The following is a 16,262-nucleotide window of genomic DNA, read 5'->3' as shown; positions in this document are numbered from 1 at the left end:
AAATATAAAATCTGGCATACGACATGATTAATGTAATGGTTAAAGTGAAATTTTAAAGTGACATTACAGTTTTCCTTGAAACTAAACATTCTGATATGCCTTAATTCAGCAAATAGCGGTCATGTTATGCCTCTAGGAGGCACTACCACAAGTTGTGGTGGAATAATACCAGTTTTAGTTTTTAATCTTGGAATAAGTTCGCTCAGCAGAATCTTAGCTACAGAGATATCAGCCTTCACTACTGGGAAAGCCTCCTCCACCCTGAGGAACAGCAAATCATTGTTAGTGCGTACTTGTAATTTTGACATAAAGGCAATTCATAAACAATTTGATAACATCAATTTGGATTTACAAGAAAGGGCCTAGGGGGTGCTTTAGGTGTACCAGTGTGATAACCAAATCTTTGGAAACTTTATAATAGCCAGAACCCTGACTGCTGAGACCATTCCCCACCAATGATACCATGCCAAGGAATGCTCGTAACTTTTTCAATGTCATAGGAACCTGTATTTTCAAAACAGCCTCAATTCTCTTAGTAATCATTTTCCTTTTAATTAACATTACCATGTCACAACTCATTCTATAAGATTCACTTATGCACACCTTCAAAACAACTTACAGTAATAACGCTCTGTTTAAACAAACAAAACTCTTTCCAAAAAGGAAAAGTTCATTCAATTTTGTATTCCCTGTACTGACAAGATGCAGATTTTTATTCACTGTAAATGAAATTAAACATTCTTGCTAAATCAAGGTTATTATTATTCTTAATACCTTTAAATTCTTCACCAATCTGCAATTTAAACTAAAAGATTAATTCATTGAATGGAGTTTTCTCCTCCATTTATGTTTTCTTCTCTTGAAAAACACTTTCCCTGCATTCCCTCACTCACTCCCCTTCATTTCTGTTGTTAACCTTTAACTGGCGGTGTCCTTTCAAGTTCTAAACTTTAACACTAGTAGTTAACTCCTCTAGATTGCTTTTTAATTCTGAAACAAGGAAAAACAATATATCTTCTTCTGATATTAAATTAAATACTCATAGCCTTTCTAAATCTAATTATTATATGAACATAACTTCAAATGAGCACATTTTGCACAAACATGTCTCACAATTATATAGTGCAGAGCAAGAAGTAGGAATGCCAATAGATAATACCCAAAATAAAGGCAAATAGTACATTATTGTCTTATATACATGTATGGCTGACAACTTTTTTGTTTTTTTTTTCTTTCTGGGATGGCTCCCTTATTTGGAGTGGAAAGTTACTAAAACCTTTACTAAAACTAATGATGTCAAGTACCGTTATCTAGTACACTTCCTTCTTTCCCTGTTCTGTAGCTAGGCCTTGAGGTGTCGGCAAGTTTCTACACAAACTGCTTCTGTTTCTCACCCAAGGTTGTTTTGCTTGCTCATAAAGTCAAAATACATTCTTTTCTTGTGCAAAGCAGTTCTATTATTTCATTATTTAATCCAGGTTATTCTCATTCCCCCCTTGAAGAATTAGTGCATTTATTTATTTATTTATTTTTAATTTTTATATACCGATGTTCCTGTAAAGAATACATATCGCATCGGTTTACAAGGAACTGAACAGTCGCCTCCAGGGCGGAAATACATTAAAACAGTCGCCTCAAGGCAGAATACATTAACACAAGTATACAGGAAAACTATTAAAGAGAACTTTCATAAAGTCAATTAAATGTAACTGGGAACCAAAAAAGTCATGTCGGTTATATGTGGAAACAATGGTAAGTTCATAATGACATGGTATCATTGGTGGGGAATTGTCTCAGCAGTCAGGGTTCTGGCTATTATAAAGTTTCCAAAAATTTGGTTATCACACCGGTACACTTAAAGCACCCCCTAGGCCCTTTCTTGCAAATCCAAATTGTTTTTATCAAATTGTTTATGAAATGCCTTTATGTCAAAATTACAAGTACGCACTAACAATGATTTGCTGTTCCTCAGGGTGGAGGAGGCTTTCTCAGTAGTGAAGACCGATATCTCTGTTGCTAAGATTCTGCTGAGAGAATTTATTCCAAGATTAAAAACTAAAACTGGTATTATTCCACCACAACTTGTGGTAGTGCCTCCTAGAGGCATAACAATAGAAACAAGAAAGTAGCTTTATGACTGCTATTTGCTGAATTAGGGCATATCAGAATGTTTAGTTTCAAGGAAAACTGTAATGTCACTTTAAAATTTCACTTTAACCATTACATTAATCATGTCGTATGCCAGATTTTATATTTTCCAGATTGACAGCCATCCTGCCATAGGAGATGTAACGTTTGAAGATGACATTTTTCCCAGTTTAATTTCTTTTCATTTTTAAACAGATCTATTTTAATTCTGACTTTTGTTTTACCCTGGATTGATCCAAACATTTCCAAACACTTCCCAAACAAGTTTTGGTCTAATTTCTGAGCTCAAATATGTGTTAATTGTTGTTTGTCTTTTGAGTTATTTGTGTGTCATGACATCTGAAGAATTTATGTGTAAGTTCAGTGAAATATATGTTTCTATGTGTTGTCTGAACACTTAAGTTGTAAGTGGTTCTGACTATTGCATGCTACCTAATAATAAAGTCGGAATACTATGTAATAGTATATATGTAGAGATTACTATGTGTAGGGAGTTATGGGCATGATGGGATCTTCTCACTGATTAATTTGAAATTGTTTTGATTTTATATTAGGTTTTGATTCGTAACATACACATCTCACTTACTAATGAATTAAGAGGCTATGCTTCGATGTCAAAGAAATGCACCATACTGAGAGAACTGAATACACCATGTGTCATTGATTTCAGAAATCATGCCATCCTTTGCCACAGAAGCCATCTTGAACGCTTCATTATATGAACTGAAATATTCATACTTCTTGCCTGATTTTCTCTTTGTTTGTTTTGTTCTATACCTTACTTAGATGCTGTTTCTTTTGTTTTATGAGTCAATGTACCCTTATTTGACATGTGATAACTGATTGTTATTAGGGATGTGAATCGTTTATCTGACGATTGAAAATATTGTCCGATATTTTCAATATCGTCAGATATCAGGGGGTCCTTGATAGCGATAGGAAACCCCACGATTAATTTAGTGGGTTTTCTTATCGTTATGAGGGGGGGCGGGAAGAAAGGACACAACCTAAAAACTGGATGGCCCGCGCCATTTTTAAAGATGGCGCCGGCCGTCCATTGCTCCTACCATGTGACAGGGACTGGCCAATGGCACAGATACCCTGACACATGCTAAGGGCAAAGGGCCATCAGCGCCATTTTGTTTACTGGCAGCCGATGGCCCGAGCGCAGGAGAATGCTCCCGGGACCCCCACTGGACCACCAGGTATTTAAAAATGTTTTTGGGGGTCCGGAGGTTGGGCGGATACTAACAATCTCATTTTAAAGAGTCGGCTGTATTTTTTGGTTATCGGCTTGGGCGCAGCCAATAAAAAAAAAACCCAATCAGACTGCAAGATAAAAATTTCATGATGTGAATCGGAAACGGAATCCGAACCGATACCGGTTCCGATTCACATCTCTAATTGTTATAACAAAAATATTTTTATGATATACCTAGTCAATACCTGGTTAGGTACCTATTTGCAGATGCCATTATTTAGATTTTCAAATTAATTATACGGTTTGAATTTAATGCAGTTTTTATTAGTCCCTACATTCCAAGTGTTTTGTAGCATTTTTCCAGTCCTACTGAGTCAGATAAATGATTGCTTGATATGTTCTCCTTTACCTTTATCTATGGAAGCTAGTCTGATCACATTCAAGGTTCAAGAGGGCTCAAGAGAGATATATAATTCTTTCTCCCTTATTTCTTGTTTTTATTTTCCTGACTTTCTTTCCTTTCTGGTTTGGTAGCCCTACAAGGACATTATTTTGTATGTGGACGCAAAGCATACCAAGCACTTCAGTGCAAGTGTTTTATCCTACCACACATTTATCCGATTTTGTCTGTAATTCCAAATGTTTACTCTAATTATTCCTGACTGAAGAGAGAATTGCAACAGTCATTAGATCTCCTTAATTCTAACAAAAAACCTCCCTACTTACTGAAGGCCAAAATGTAGGTTTAGCCATTACAGGTGTCATTCCATTAATTACACGGATTCCTTTTTCAATTTATGGTACAAAAATACAGCGCTTACAAACCATTGTAGAAGTTATGGTTTATGAGTATGAGTATACGTTAACTATACTATTAATGAATTATCACAGCCATATGCAGAACCAAATGATTGTTTTATTGTAAAAGGACAAGGTTGTGTTTCCATTGATAATTTTGAAATAGTAATGGATTTGGTCTACTTGCTGGGAACAACTGGTAAACTGGCTCACATCCTTAGGAGAAATTGCAGGGGTTTTCTTGTGGTTTGCTCTTTTCAACTTATAGGTGTGATAGCAGTGTGAATGTGTTTGCCTACCTGTTTATTGTTTTATGGGCCTAAACAATGTCTCCTATCACCTTGAATACAGACAACATTCAGAGGTCAAGTATGACACAGAACCTCTATGCTTCCCTTGATACAGCAGCCTCCCTGGAAAGGGACCTCCTCAGGATGAGTCATGTTGACAATGACAGGTAAGATCAGAGTATGCCCTCTGACAACCTAAGACAGTCGCATGGCCCTGAGTGTGATGATTGTCCACAATCATTAATAGGGAAATGAAGATTTAGGTTAAGAACATAAGAACATGCCATACTGGATCAGACCAAGGGTCCATCAAGCCCAGCATCCTGTTTCCAACAGTGGCCAATCCAGGCCATAAGAATCTGGCAAGTACCCAAAAACTAAGTCTATTCCATGTTACCGTTGCTAGTAATAGCAGTGGCTATTTTCTAAGTCAACTTAATTAATAGCAGGTAATGGACTTCTCCTCCAAGAACTTATCCAATCCTTTTTTAAACACACCTATACTAACTGCACTAATCACATCCTCTGGCAACAAATTCCAGAGTTTAATTGTGCATTGAGTGAAGAAGAACTTTCTCTGATTAGTTTTAAATGTGCCACATGCTAACTTCATGGAGGGCCCCCCTAGTCTTTCTATTATCCGAAAGAGTAAATAACCGATTCACATCTACCCGTTCTAGACCTCTCATGAGGCTACTTCAAGGAGCGGGGAAGCATAGAGACAGGATCTCTGGTATAGTAGTGCTGAGGCTACTTCAAGGAACGGGGAAGCGTAGAGACATGATCTCTGGTGTAGTAGCACTGAGGCTACTTCAAGGAGCAGGGAAGTGTAGAGACAGGATCTCTGGTGTAGTAATGCTGAGGTTACCCCGAGGAGTGGGGAAACGTGGAGACAGGATCTCTGGCATAGTAGCGCTGAGGCTACCTCGAGGAGCGGGGAAGTGTAGAGGCAGGATCTCTGGCGAAGTAGTGCAGCGACTACCCCGAGGAGCGGGGTAGCATGGAGACAGAGTTCCAGGAATGGAAGCGCAGAGCAGGCCCCCTAGGAGCGGGTACCCAGAGCCAGAGTCCTCAATCAGAGAGCAGAGATCCAAGGCAGGAACCGCAGGTCCGGAGAAACAGGAACAAGCACCAGAGGAGCTCAGGGAACTCGTTGCCAAGTCGGTTAGCGTAGGCCAAAGGAGGTGCTTAAATATCTCAGGCTAGTGATGTCATCAGCCGGGGATGTTCCCGCCATTGGGCCTAAGGAGGCTCAAAGTCGGAGCGTAGGTCGGCGGCATCCCAGCCGCCATGTGGGGCACGGAGAGCCAGGAGGAATGCGGCGGCAGGAGTGGAGAGCCAGGCATGACATGATGTGAGTTGGGTCAGCCGTGGAAGGCCGCAGCCGACGGTCATAACAATATCAAACTGTTCATTTTGAAGTCTACCAAGATGTCTGACATTTTACTGGACAGGGTAACAAACAGTAATTTTAAATGGGTGCATATAAGATAAATAAACATTCAGATTAAATAAAAGAAACTCTATAATAGGAAGAAATCCCCCTCTATAATTTCCAAAGCAAAAGGCAATAAGACAAGGAGGAAGCTTATCTCATCTTTTATATCAGATCTCTGTATAAACAGCTACAAACATCTGCTTTGTTCAAAGATCAAGGCACTCAGAAAACTAATTGCATGTTTCATCTCATTCTGCCATACAAATTTGTTCTCTAAATAATATTTCATTACATATAATAGGGATAATATAAAAACTTAAGAACACATATAGTTGCGTGAAAGGCATTCCGGTCTGTTGATTCAGGACCAAAAGAATTTTCTTTTAATCTTGTTTCCCTTTCTTGTAGCGGGATCCTTGCTATCAGGCATACAGACTACATTGCCCATATGCCTGATACAGAAATTAAAAAGAAGGTTTGAAAAAACAAGAGAGCTGGGCTCTCTCTCTCTCTATTTCCAGATCAGAACCATAAAGCAATGATGATCCTGTTCACACAAGTACAGTTACCCAACGCTTAAAGAAACCAAACCTTATTAATAGTTTCTGTACAAATTCAATGCTAGTCATTAAGAGGGGTGTACTCTGGAATTCTTGAACAAGTTAATGTAAATTGGTTATTTCCTCTCAGATAATAGAAGGACCAGGGGGCACTCCATGAAGTTAGCAAGTAGCTCATGTAAAACAAATTGAAGAAAAATTCTTTTTCACTCAGCGCATAGTTAAGCTCTGGAATTCATTGCCAGGGGATGTGGTTTCAGCAGTTATTGTAACTGGGTTTAAAAAAGGTTTGGATACGTTCCTACAGGTTAAATTCAGAAACTGCTATTACAGTAATTAATAAGCACTAGTAACTTTTGATCTATCTAATGTTTGGATACTTGCCAGGTACTTGTGACTTGGATTGGCCACTGTTGGAAATGGGATACTGGGCTTCATGGACCCTTGGTCTGACCCAGTATAGTAACTTCCTATGTTCTTATGTTTATGTTCTTATACACTCCCTGGTCTGACAAGATACAGATTTCAATTCACTGTAAACAAAATTAAACATTCTTGCTAAATCAAGTTCATTTTCTGCATATATCTTTAATTCCCCACCAGTCTGTTCATAACTTTTAAACAGAAAGATCAATTCATTGAAAGGAGTTTTCCCCTCCGGTTGTATCTTTGTACAGGAAACACTTTCCTGCCCTCCTTTCTCTCTGCTGCTAACCACTTAACTGCTGTGTCCTTTCAAGTTCTAAAACTTAACACTAGTAATTCTTCTACAGCAATCAAATTGTCAATATCCCCAATAGAGGAGCCCCCGAGTTCCCCCATGACCCAATTCTGAATCCCTATACAATTGTGCATGTCTACTATAAGTATAAATTGAGACTGGGCTGTGATTCCTGGATCTGGAGCCATTCCCTGCTCCAGAATTTGGGCAGACAGTAGTTTTTCACTGCAGGGATAATCAGACTTGATTCCAAACAGTTCCTGACATTTGCCAACTTTTGCTGACAATCAGGCCGATTCAGTAAAAGTCGAGGGAGAGCCGGCGAGAGCCCGCTCTCCCGACGCACGCACAGGCCACTCTCCTGTGTGCGTGATTCAGAAGAGAACAACATGCAAATGAGGGCCCGCAGTAAAAGGAGGCGCTAGGGACATTAGCGCGTCCCTAGTGCCTCCTTTTTGACAGAAGCAATGGCTGTCAGCGGGTTTGACAGCCGACACTCAATTTTACTGGCATCGGTTCTCGAACCCGCTGACAGCTATGGGTTCGGAAAACGGACCCCGGCAAAATTGAGCGTCCATCTTCCGGGCCACGGGCAGATTTTTAAAATTTTTTTTTTTTAATTTTTACTTTTTTTTTTACTTTTGGGGCCTCCAACTTAATATCGCTATGTATACTTTCCCGGTGCCGGCCGAAATTAACGCCAGCCTTTGGGCAGGCATTAATTTCTGAAAGTAAAATGTGTGGCTTGGCTGCACATTTTACTTTCTGTATCGCGTGGGAATAACTAATAGGGTCATCAACATACATTTGCATGTTGCGGGCGCTATTGAGTTTCGGGGGGGGGGGGGGGGTTGGCCGCGCGTTTTCGACGCGCTATTACCCCTTACTGTATAAGGGGTAAAAATAGCGTGTCGAAAACGCGCGGCCAAACACGGGCTAACAGTGGGCTCCGCAGGAATGCACTATACTGTATCGGCCTGACAGTCAGTTAGCAATCTCTGAAATCAAATCAGAGTTTTTGTCCTAATGCTATAAGGTCCCTTAAATCTGCAGTGTCTATTTGGTTCAGTAATTGTGCTGGAACATTAAAGTCTTCGTAACTAGTCCAGCCAGACATGCTATCAAAAGCCTGGTCACCGGGAGTAGTGCTAGACTTACACAAGATCCCAGCATTAAAATCAAAAGGACACCTATTCTTTTTGTCATTTTCTGAATATGCTTAATACACTAGAAACAATCAATAATTAATTCCCCTAGGAATACTTTTTAATTCAGAATCAAGGAAAAGCTATATATCCTTTCCTGATAACAAATTAAATACTCATAGCCTTTCTAAATTTAATTGTCCTATGGAAACTGCTTCAGATGAGCACATTTTGCACAAACATGTCTCACAATTCTATAGGGTAGAGCAGGAAGCAGGAATGCTGATAGATAATATATAAACAGAAAATGAAGGGCCCTATATATACACAACAATGTTAGCAGTGATCTCATGTGACTTAGATACATACGGACACCCTTTGATGCTTTGGAGCCCAGAGGTGCACTGATCATTAACAACTTCTTCAAAATAAGTTAACTAAAAAACTGTTTGTAAAACTTACTGTCCAAATAGGTGTGGAGGAGTGGACTAGTGGTGAGAGCACTGGGCTGAGGACTAGGGAAGCCAGGGTTTGAATTCTGCTTCTCCACTGACGATCCTTGTGAGCTTAGGCAAATCACTTTGCCCTCCATTGCCTCGGGTGCGAAATTAGATTGTAAGCCTTCTGGGACAAGATACCTACTGTACCTGAACTGCAATGCCTTGAGCATGGGTTTGGAAAGGTAATCCAAAAACCAGATCCAATAAATTGCTATGAGACACACCTGGGTAGGGTGAAAGTACCCCAGCAAAAGGCTCATGGACTTGATAACGCATTGCTACAATTCAGTTAGCAACAGCATAGGGAAGGCAAGGGAAGAATAAGGCAATCGAGAAATTAAATATGCTTTCAATTAATAAGAATATTTTTGAATAGCTATTTTCACTGAATAGACAGTGTAAACACGGATTCAGTTTTCCAGGCTGGCTGGTGTAGTGTATGGCATTACATAAGAGCACAGGGACCCCTCCGCCCTGCTTTGTCCTCTGTGCAGCTGCCACCCTGCAGTCCTGCGAGCTGGAGCTGGGTTGCATGTGAATACAAAGCACCGAGGTTGCATTAAAAGAAGAGGGACAGGTGGGAGAAGCAGAACTCAACAGATGCTGAACAAGGACAGGATGAAACTCCGAGTGATTTTCCTGCTCCTCTTCTGCAGTAGTCAGAGTATCGTTGCAAGAAAAGCCAGACCGCAGTGCTTAGAGCACCAGCAGCAGGTGGAACATTCCTGCTATGAGTTTGTCAGACTTCATTTTAGCTTCTGGAGGGCAGAGAGCTGGTGCAAAGCTCAAGGAGGGACCCTTGCACTGATATGGACTATAGAGGCTCAAGATTTTTTGTGGACCCACCTGGATGTGGGAGTGAACTGGTGGATCAGATTGGCACCAGCAAGTGTTCAAAGACCACAGAACCAAGGTAAGAGACTGAGTTACAAGGACCTACATTTTCAGAAACGGGGGGCTGATATTCAGTGCCATTTAGCTGGCAAAGGGGGTCATTTCCTAAGCCAAGATATTTCAACGCAGGAGGGGACAAATATCGTGAGGAGGCGTTCCCGCTGTATTTTTCCCCTCCCAAAGAAAAATATCATGGTGTCTCTTGCAATATTTTTTCTCATGGAAAAACTCTGCAAGAAAAAAATGATTGTGGGGAAACATCAAAAACACACGATGGCTGGCCTCCTTTCCCTGGGGGTTGCCATTATGTCAAAGTGCTGGCAGCGGCACAAAACATCTCCCCCGACCGTGTAAAATTCCCCCTTCCTGCCTGTAGAGGCAGCCCACAAGTATAAGAATGAAAAAAAATTAATTTTGTAAGTCACACAACGACGTCACGGCCCTTCCCAAATCCCTCCCTTTGAACCAAAATCACCTGCTCCCCCAATCCAGCCCTCTCCCTATCAACCCCCCATTCCAACTGTCCCACCTTAGTGCACCCTCCGGACCCCCTCATACCTTTCAGTAGTGCTCTGGTGGTGTAGTGGGCATCCCTGGTGTCTGGTGGGGCCCGGAGCACCCCCTGGTCTCTGAGCCAGTCACCTCCATTTACCAAAATGCTGATGATTGGCCATTGACCTATCACCAGGGTACTATTGAAAGGTATGTGGTGGTGGGGCTGGGGTTTCAGAGGATGAGCTAGGGTGGGGGAGTGGAACAGGGGAGGGTCAGTACTGGGAAGGGTTTGATCAGGGGAGTGGGTGACTTTGGTTCAACAGGAGGGGTTTGAACTATTTTTTTTATACCCTTGGGCCACCTCTATAGATAGCAGGTTGCTAGGCAGGGTTCTACCCAGACCACTGGGGAGAGGGGATTTTACACGGTGGGGTGGGACTGTTTTGGGCTGCTGCTGTCCCTTTAAATATCAGCGCCAGAGCATTGGGACGTGCGTTATTGTCCCAGTGCTCCAGAGAAAAGTTAGCTACAGCTCCTGAATTGTAGGTAACTTTTTGGTAATTAACAAGGCTTGTGTTATTTTTGGAAAGCCATGTAAATTCATTTGCATGGAATTTGGTAGGCATGAATTTGGGTAAACAAATAAGCATGGGTGTAGCTTACTTATTGCAGCGGTTACTACCCCTAACTAATTAAGCTTGATATTTCACTTAGATGCAGCTCCATCACTGCTGTCTACATTAATGGTGGGGGTGGAAGGGAAATAGAACCAAAAGGTTACTAAGAGCCATGAGTAACAGATAAGTATGAGAGAAAAAAAAAAGTGCAAAACTTGCTGGGCAGCAAGCTGGGTCCAAACAGAACAGAGATTAGTGGGACATATGCCCTTGTGGGCAATGGTTTAGCAGCCACGAAATTCATGGAGACCACTGGGGAATGCTGCCCCAACTACTAAACATACCCTATTGTTATGGAAGAAATGGGGGTGCATTTTGTAGGCACTCGCCGGTATTTTTATAGCTCGGCAATCAATCATAATATTAGATTTCCTCCGGGGATCTCCCAGCACTCTTCACGGTCTTGGAGTGTTAAAGGAATAATAAAATTAGAAAATATATGGTGAAAGGAGTGGCCCCTATCATTCCTGGACTTGAAAGTGAAATATAATTTGCGAGATGGAGACCTATTTTATTATCTACAAGTATGACATATTCTGGCAGCGGAAAAAGTGATAGAGGATTTGAGTCAAGGGAAAACTCAATTTGAACACTGGTGCAACTCAGTGGATAAAGGGGGCAGTGTGATTTCCAATCTATACGGTTTCTATGTCATGCCCTGCGATCCCGAGCAATTTTTATTGAAGCCTGGGAAAAAGACTTGGAAAGACAACTTTTGACTGAGGAGTGGGATTTAATTTTTCAATCTGCAAAACGATGCTCCATTTCTGCTACTCTATCTGAAACTAGCTACAAGATTCTTTTCGGTGGCATCTTACGCCAGTCCGCATACATAAGTTTCACCCTAATACGAATGATCTTTGTTAGAAATTGTGTGGAGAGGGGGCACTTTCTGGCATTTATGGTGGGGCTTCTTCTGGAAGGCAGTGTTTGCCTTTATAAAAGAGGTCATGGACCGGCAAGTGCTACCAACTCCGATTAATGTTTTATTAAATTTACCTCCAGATTTACCCGTTCACGTGTGGTCACTTACTCACCAAATCATATTATCTGCTCGTTGTGAATTAGCCTTGTTTTGGAAATCAAGCGATATCCCAACCTTGGACAATGTTATAGATAATAGAACTGATAAGACATATTTTCTATGCAAACCTACAGCGGTTAAAAATCACCAGCTAACTAAGTTTTATAAGATCTGGAATCCTTTCTGTAAATGGCAGGCAAAGAATGCTTATTGTACACAAACTTTGTAAGCTGGCTGTGCTTGTCTCTGTTAATGGTATATACGCCTAACAAATTTATTATAGATAGTTGAATTATATTTTGATTAGAAATTTCCCACTAGCTACAATTATGTTTATTTGGGAGAGGGGCAAGGGATTAATTGCTTTTAATGCCTTTTTGTTGTATAGCGTAATATGTAAATGATGATGAACATTGCTTTATTTGTTGATAAAAATAAACCTTACAATAAAAAAAAAAAAAAAAAAGATAAATAGTTGTTGCATAAACACAGCCTGAGCCCCGGACTCCTGACTAGATCCTGCTCTCTACCCAGACCAGAGGACTATAAGTTGCTACCCTACCAGATCTCCCTTAATGTTCAGTCTCAGCCCTCTGAAAATTGTCTGCTATGCCTTACTTGTGTTTTTATAATTTTTTTTATATCTATAATTAGTATTGCCTCTTGTTCCCTCACTCTGCTTCCCACCAGATTTTTTCTATATGTGTTTACTTTTGATTGCATGCTGTTCTCGCAACTGGATAAATATCTGTCTCTTCTAATGCCGATGTAACAGGCTATGAACTTTCTGGGGGAATAGCCTGACATAAAGAAATGATGATAAACTTCCTGAAATACATAAACTCAGAGGTTAACAGAGCCGACAGGGAGAGTAATTTTATAACCGCGTGCATAGGACCAAAGTCTTGCAGGTACTTTCTACTCAAAGACTTTAACCCAAATTTTCAAAGCAGATTTATGTGTATGATGATTTAGGGGTATTACTATTAGTTTCTGCACAACAGACAGCTTTGGGAAGTGGTGCACATAATTGTGAAGGAGGTTTTGGGGTTTTTTTCTTCTCTTTATAAACGTGTCCAGAAATCACCCATTTAAAGGCATTGTTCCAAAAATCCGCAAGGCGGTCTCTCTTGCATGAACAAACGTTTCCATTTCCTGGCATGTAGTCAGATGGACTCAGAACGAATGGGTATAGTATGCTCGTGCTAGCAGTTGGAGACGGATCTGACGTCAGAACGCCTCAGCGCCTTCAGCTGAAGACGCTGAGGCGTTCTGTTCCATTGAAAAGTATGCGCTGAATAAAAAGCGGCAACAATATACGCTTAATAGAACAGGCGCACAATAATAATATGCGGGAACAATATGCGCTTCATACAACAGGCGCACAATAATAATAATAAGCATTAAAGCCCTCGGCCTCGGCCTCTGATCCGCATGCCATTAAAGCCCTCGGCCCTTGGCCTCTGCTCCGCATGCCAGCTTCGAGCCACGCACAGTGAAGAGCCAGACTCCCTATGTGCCCAATGTGAGGAGGCCGTGGGACCCTTGGGCCAGGACCAGTCTCAGCCACGATTTGCTGACAGTTCCCCAGGGGCTACCCCGGATTTAGCGGGCAGTCTCGACCAATCGGGAATCCCGGGGGATCTTATACCCCGGCGATTAGAGGCTGCTTCAATTTCCTGGGTGGATCTCTTTAAGGGGATTCATGCCTTTGTACAGATGCAAACGGCTTCCCGTCCAGGTCCTGCGGTTCCTGTTGTTCCTGTTGTTCCTGCTGTTTCTGCGGTTCCTGCGGTGGCTGCGACTGCGGCGGCTGCTGCGGCTGCCACTGCGGTGGCGGCTCCTGCGGATCCTGTTCCTGGACCCTCACGCCCTTATCGTGAGCGGGACATCCCGCCGCTGGACAGTCCATATCAGTCAGACCAGGAGGTTTCACCGAACGAGTCCGAACTCCCGGACGAGGGGAAACTTCCCCCAGGGATTGAGCCATATAGAACCATGAGGCGGTTCTTCCCTAAGGAGGATCTCTCCGACCTGGTGTCTCAGTGTCTGGCGGAGTTGGATATTACAGGTCCCAGCGCTATGGTACCCTCTGCGCAGAACCCCCTGCTGGAAGGTCTTCGTCCTACAGCCCGCCATTTTCCATTCTTGCAAGCAGCACAACAACTGATTGATTTAGAATGGGCTGCACCAGCGGCTTCCTTCAAAGGGGCCGGGCCCTGACGGGCATGTACCCACTGGCACCAGCTATCCAGGACCTGCTGGCGTGCCCTCAGGTGGACGCCTTGATTAGCGCTGTGGTCAAGCGCACTACCATTCCACTTGAAGGGGGGACGGCCCTCAAGGAGCCTCATGACCGGCGACTGGACGCCATTCTGAAACAGACTTTTGAGGTGGCAGCTCTATCTTTGCGGATCGCAACCTGCTGCACAGTGGTGATGCGTGCATGTTTGTCACAGGTCAGGAACATTCCTCACGGATGCTGCATCAGACTTAGTCCGAACAACAGCCAAGGGGATCTCATCCTCCATAGCTGCTAGGAGGCAGCTCTGGATCCGGAAATGGTCAGCCGATGCGCCTTCAAAGACACGCCTCACCAGATTGCCCTTTAAGGGCTCTTTCCTATTTGGCAGCGACCTTGATAAACTGGCCAGCACATGGGTCGCCTCTCCAGTGCCTAGACTGCCGGAAGATCGGTTCAGAAGGAGCCAGCGCGCCTTTCCAAGGCCCTCCAGGGGTAGAAGCTCCCAGCACTTCGTTCCCTACAGGGGTCGCTACCAGGCACCTCGTCCTCAGGCCCGGAATCAGTCCTTTCGGACCAAGCAGCGCAAGAGGGGAGCAGGCCCGGGCTCAGGTCCTGGCTGCACCTCACAATGAGAATCCGCCGATCCATCTGGGGGACGGAGCCATAGGGGGCAGGTTAACCCTCTTCTACCCCAGATGGGTCGAGATTACGTCGGACCAGTGGGTCCTCGCCATCATCCGAGAAGGGTATTATCTGGACTTTCATCACCTCCCTCCAGACAAGTTTGTGGAATCTTCCTGTCCCACACACAAGAAGGCAGCATTGGAAGCTACCCTGGCGAGGCTCCTGTCCTTGAAAGCCATCATCCCAGTACCTGCCTGGGAAGTGAATTCTGGACACTATTCCATTTATTTCATGGTACCCAAGAAAGGGGGCACCTTTCAGCCTGTACTGGACCTCAAGTCAGTCAATCGATACTTAAGGGTCCCGAGGTTTCGCATGGAAACTCTGCACTCCGTCAAGACCGCAGTACAGCCAGGGGAATTCCTCACGGCATTAGACTTGTCGGAAGCCTACCTGCATATCCCGATCCATCCAGATCATCAGCGCTACCTACGCTTCAAGGTTCTAGGATGCCACTTCCAATTCCGGGCTCTGCCCTTCGGGTTGGCCACGTCACCGCGGACCTTTACCAAGGTGGTCGTAGTGGTAGCGGCGGCACTCAGACGGGAAGGAATTCTGGTCCATCCCTACCTAGACGACTGGCTGATCAGGGCGAAATCTCGAGAGGAGAGCCATCGGACAACCGACAGAGTGATCACCCTTCTGGAAAGCTTGGGCTGGGTAATCAACCTAAGCAAGGGTTGTCTACAGCCTTCCCAGTCACTGGAATACCTGGGAGTACAGTTCGACACCCAGGCAGACACAGTCAGTCTCACTGCCAAGAGAAGGTTGAAACTTCAGACGCGTATCCAGTACCTGATGGGAGCCAGTCGGCCCATAGCTTGGGATTATCTGCAGGTTCTCGGTGTCATGGCATCCACCCTGGAAGTGGTACCTTGGGCAAGGGTCCATATGAGACCTCTACAACGCTCCCTGCTCTCTCGCTGGAGCCCCCGTCTACGGAACTATTCCACGCACCTACCTCTGCCAGCCAGAGTACGGACCCAGTTACAGTGGTGGTTGCAGTCCAACCACATGAGCAGGGGGTTGAAGATGTCCTCCCCCACGTGGACTCTGCTCACCACAGATGCCAGCCTGAGCGGCTGGGGAGCACACTGCGAAGGACTCACCGCACAAGGGCGGTGGAACAGAGAAGAGTCCGCGTGGAACATCAACCGTCTAGAGGCTCGGGCAGTCCGATTGGCACGTCTTCGATTTGCTCACAGACTGAAGAACAGAGCAGTCAGAGTGATGTCCGACAACACCACCACGGTGGCATACATCAACCGTCAGGGCGGAACCAGAAGCCGGCAGGTATCTCTGGAGATCGCCCCACTGATGGCTTGGGCAGAGGTGAATCTTCAGGACATCTCCGCCGTCCACATTGCCGGGAAAGAGAACACCACGGCAGACTTCCTCAGCAGAGAAAGCCTAAATCCGGGAGAGTGGCAGCTGTCACCCAC

The sequence above is a fragment of the Rhinatrema bivittatum genome, chromosome 7 (assembly GCF_901001135.1).
Source record: "Rhinatrema bivittatum chromosome 7, aRhiBiv1.1, whole genome shotgun sequence".
NCBI lineage: Eukaryota > Metazoa > Chordata > Amphibia > Gymnophiona > Rhinatrematidae > Rhinatrema > Rhinatrema bivittatum.
Note: the sequence above shows the minus strand (reverse complement) of the source record.